We start from the raw sequence: 5,116 nt of genomic DNA, 5'->3' as shown, positions 1-5,116 counted from the left end.
GCTTTGGGGTTGGCTCCCGGGTGGGGTTATGCTTCCTCCGAGAACCTCAGCGCGCGCTCTGGGGCTGGGGTTGGAAGGGGCCATCAGATGCCCCATGGCCCTGACTTAGCATCTCCCTGTGTTCTTTTTTTTTTTTTCCTCCTAGAAGACATAATTTATTTAGGAAGATAGGAAAATTCACAGAAAATTACTTACGGTGAAGATCAATATTATATTTGACCTTATAAAAACACTTTTACCCTCAAGCTAAAATATGACGATTCACTGTTCTGCTAGATGTCCAAGGCTGGGGAAATCGGTTTTCCCAAGCTTTGAGTTCTTCCACTCCGAGTAAATACGAGGCCAAAACAAGCTCCTGCGTGGGGCAGGGCCATCCTGCGCTTCCCACAGACCTTTGCTGTTGGTGTCCAGAGGAAGCCTGAGGGTCTGTGAGGGTCTGAGGAAGGACCTGGGCACAGCTACAGAGTGGGAGCCATGACCAGCTCTCATGGGCTCTGCGGTGCTGAGGGAGGAGGGGAAGACTGGGCTCCCTGTGCCAGGCCAGGGCGTCATGCACACGCAGCTGGGACTGCATGTGAGGGCCCCAGGCCTGGGGCGGAGTGAAGTTCCCCAGGTGGAAGGTGTGAATTCAGTCAAGCCCTCTTCCCCTGTGTCCAACATTTCACCCAATACCACAGGCCCCCTGTCGGGAGCCAGAGCCTTTTGCACCCAAGGGAGGTTATAGCACTCTCATGGAGGGTCTGGTTTCTTTGGGTTCCGGTCTAAAGATTTGGCTGGGCAGAGGTAAGGGACAGGGTAGCGGGGTCAGGAGTGGGTAAGGGAGGCTGCAGGGCCCGAGGACAGCCCCCTCTGGGAAACTTGGGAGAAAGGAGGGAGACCCAAGGAAGGGCTGTCCTAAAAGCCCTCTGGGGGCTGTCTGGGATCTGCATGGTCTCTTGTAGGTGTGGGACCCAGCTGGAACGTGGGGCCAGGCTGCAGCCAGGGTGCTTGGGTTAATGTCGATGCCTGGGCAGACGGCAGCTGGGCTGGAGAGGATGGGAGGGGGACTCCTCGCCCCACCCAGGGGCTCTGCAGCAGGGAGGACAGAGGTGGGGGCAGCGCTGTCACCTCCCCGGGGACCCTCAAGTAGAGGCCAGGGATGCCATGAGAATAGGCCATGAGAAGGGGACCCCTCCCTTGAAGAACACCTGTCCCCAGGTCTTTAGAGGGGATCTGAAAGGAGGCTGGGTTCTCAGCAGCAGGCGGAGAGTGGCCAGAGGCCCTGGAAGCCCAGATATCTGAGCTCTTCAGGACCCTGAACCACTGGGTGCCCGAGGGCCCTAAGACAGCCCCCAACCCAAGTCACTCTGAGATATGTCATGTCCCCAGGAGCCTACCCATCGATCCTTGGGAGCCAGCCCTGGAAACCTACCGTGTGTCCCTGCAGACCCTCTTCAGGTCCCAGAGCGGAGGGCCTGGAACAGTTCTTCTGCAGCAGTGACCTTTCTCTGATTGGAGCTGGTTACACCAGGAGGCCTGGCTCAGAGCAGGTGTTTGTGGCTGTGCTGTGTGACCCAAGGGCACAGGTCCTGGCCAGGGTCTACCCAGATCTTCCACCCCAGTCAAACCACGGGCCCCTTCAGAAAATATAGTCATGTGAGAGGCGATCTGAGGTACCTTGGCACTGGGAGTGGCATGGGGAGAAGTCTGGTGGCACACGAGAAAGGACTTGGGAAGGGGGCCAGGGGGATGTAGGAGGCTGCTGGGCTGGAAGGCCACACTCACCCTGCACATTCAGGAGCCTGGTTCACTGTAGTCGGGGGCCCTGGTTTCCATGGGGCATGTGAGAGGGCGTTGGCAGGAGAGCTGGGAAGAGCTTGGGCCTGAGACCTTCCCAAGGCATCTTGTCCCCCACCCCAGGCGCCTGAACAGTCCCTTCCAGTGCCCACTTTCCCAGGCTGCCCCCCCCCTGGTCTGGCATTCCTCCCTCCTCCCCTCTGGGCCTCCCTGCCTCCTCGCCTGGACAGGTCAGCCCAGGAGCTGGCACAAAGTCCATATGAAGGGCAGGCCGTGGGTTTCTTGCTGGAGGACAGAGCTGCTGTAGCCCTTTGGCCCCTGCCTGAAGCCCTTGGGGTGGGCAGAAGGGGCACTCTGAGAGTCCCCACTTCCAAGGCCAGCCTCCAGTCTAGACCTAAGGCCTTCCCATCCCACTTTCCCTCAGTCTTCCAAAATCCTTGCCACGGGCTGTTCCCACCCTGTGCCAGGCAAGAGCAGTGACAGCCACAGACCACACGCCCTGAGGGAGGACACCAGACCAGAGGTCCAGGCCCTTGCTAAGGTGTTCAAGGCAGGTCCTTGGAGGCTGGATGCAGGAAGGGCCATGGGGACCTCCTGTCCACCATTGGTGGGTCCGTGTCTTAGCATCGTTGTGAGTCAGGGGCAGGGGCAGCAGTGGTCACTGTGGCTCGCTCCTGGGTCCCTCCTTCCTTACTGCTGAGCAGGCCCACCCTCTCCCAGCCTCGGAAGTGACAGTAGCCCTCCCCGGAGGCTCTGTTCTTCCTGCACATGAAGCTCAGTCACATGTGCTAGTGTCTTTGATTCTGATCACTGGCCCCATTTTTTTTGCTCTTGGGGAGACAGAGGTGACTTTGTCACGGTCAGCCAGTCAGCAGAGGAGCTAAGACCATAGCCCAACCCCTGCCAAGGGCCTGATCTGCATCCTGTTTGGGGTCTCAGGGACCTGGATGTGAACAGGCCCCCATCTCTAGGGCCTGAAAGCACTCCCACCTGTGGGGGGCTGATGGCCCCCTGAAAACGCATTCTGACATCAGAGAAGGGGTTCCAGAGAGAGGACCCCTTGTCCCACAGACCGCCTGCTCTGGCTCTCCACTTCAGTCGGAGCTCCTCTCCCATCCCTCTGATGCTGAGGTGGAAGCCATTACTGCTTCCCTCCCTTGTGACAGAACTTTATGACTCCAGGCCTCCCATGCCTGAAGGAGGAATCAAATGTTTGGGAGGAGCGTGGGGGTCGGGGAATGGCGGGAAACCTTCCTCTCCCCTTTCCCTTTCTTTGGCGTCCTGTCTTTTCCGTGCTGTCTTCTCTTCCTTTGGCCCTTCGGGGTCAGAACTTTCTGGACAGCAGACCCCTGTCTCCAGGGTTCCCGCCTCGCGCATGCGCGCACACACCGCATCATCAGCCTCGCCTCCGTGCCTCCCTGTTCACTCCAGCTCTGCCGGGTGCAGGGCCTCCCTGGGGAGGCCGAGGAGGCAGCTGGGCAGGTCTCCCCTCCCTTCAGGGCAGCCTTTCCCCTGGACAGCCCCCTGCCCCACTAGAGAGCAGCCCAGGCTGCGGGAGGCTGCCCTGAGGTCTGGGTGAGGGTGCAGCGCGGGAGGGTGGCAGCGGGCCAGGCTGGGGGCGAAGCGCAGCCTGCAGCTCTCCCAGGGAAATGTGATTTCCCCTGAGTGAAGCGGACTGTGCAGTGTGGAAATTGGCTCTTTTCTGAGCGAGTGGCGGCTGTTGCTGCAGTGTCGGGCGGCTGAGGCCCGCGGGAGGCCTCGCTGGCCCCTGGAGTGAGCCGGGAGCAGCCATGTGCTGAGAACTCATTAGGGATAAATCAAACTAGTAACAGCATGAAGCCAGCACCGCCCCCTCCTCACGCCTCCTTCACCCCCCCAGACCCCCACTTCCCCTCCTCCCCCCGGTGGTCGTCTCCCACCCGAGTCCCTCCTCTTGCCTTCTCCCCAGCCAGGACGCCCTCCCCACCCCCACCCCCACCCAGAGAATCCTCCCCTCCAACCAGGGCACCCTCCCACAGCCAAGGCACCCTCCCCTCAACCAAGGCATCCTCCCTGCCCCCACCCAGAGAACCCTCCCCCAACCAGGGCACCCACCCCTCCAGCCAAGGCACCCTTCCCGCCCCCACCCAGAGAACCCCCCCCCACAGCCAGGGCACCCACCTCTAACCAGGGCACCCACCCCTCCAGCCAGGGCACCCTCCCCCCACTTCCAGGAGTCAGAGCTCACACAGGTGTGCCCACCCACCTGTGCATATGCACACTCACACCCACCTGCTGCCCAAACTCCAGGAATGGTCCTTGAATTTACAGACCCAGCCTTCTCTCTGTCTGTGGTGTCACTTGCTCCTGGGGGAGGCGAGGCGCTGGTGACAAACCCAACTACCCAACTGTCAGTGCCAGGTCCTGCCAGAAGCATAGGCCACTGGGCTGTCTTCCCACACCAGGGCATCTTCATCTCCACCTGCACGGGCTCCGTGGGGACCTATGTCCCCTGGGGGCTGAGAACATCCCAAAGGCTCACACAGCAGGAAAGAAAATCTGCATGAAGTGGATGAGCTTGGTCAAAATGGAAGCTCATTTCCCACAGAAGGAGAAAGGCGGAGAGAGAGGAAGGGGACAGTGTCTGCCTGTCCTCCCAGGGACTGGACCGTGGGTGCCCCTGGAGCCTGTGGGTTATGTCACCATGATAAGGCCCCGTCATCCCTTCGTCTCCCCAGGCCCTTTAGTCACAGCAAGTGCTGTGACTGAAGGAGCCCGGGCCTGGAGTGCAGGGTGTGACCACCTTCTGTCCCTCCTGCTGGTGACCCAGGAGGGTCCTTCTCAGTTTCCTCAGCTATAAAATGCATGGCTTGCCCCAAAATGACATCCCTTTCCTGGGGTCAGTGAAAAGCCTTGAGGGCCTCCTCTGGCCGCTCCAGGTATGAAACCCTCTTTCTCCCCAATTCCCCAGGTAATTTTCCATCAGGCAAACTCCACAGTTCCATATTTGGAATCCAGTTTCTGTTTGGAGTGTGGCCAGGAGCCACCTCACCCACTCAGATGGACACTGGGGCTCTGACTCAGGTTGGAAAACCGTGGCCAGGCTTCTCAGAGATTCCAGACTGGGGCAGAGCCGGGGGCTGAGGGCTGGCAGACGCATGCCTTCACATGGCTTCCTGGGGCCACCGACCCTGGCCAGGCCACCTACTTCCGGTGGGCCCCTGGGGGAAAACAAGATGACAGCCTCAGGACCCCCCACTGCCCCACCCCCAAAAGAACACCTCAGCAAGTAGGACCCAGACCTGTCCAGAGCCATGGGCAGTGTGGGAAAGTGAGGGCCAGACCTCTAGGCCTCTGAGCA

Source organism: Urocitellus parryii, chromosome 12, assembly GCF_045843805.1.
Source record: "Urocitellus parryii isolate mUroPar1 chromosome 12, mUroPar1.hap1, whole genome shotgun sequence".
Classification (NCBI taxonomy): Eukaryota; Metazoa; Chordata; class Mammalia; order Rodentia; family Sciuridae; genus Urocitellus; species Urocitellus parryii.
Note: the sequence above shows the minus strand (reverse complement) of the source record.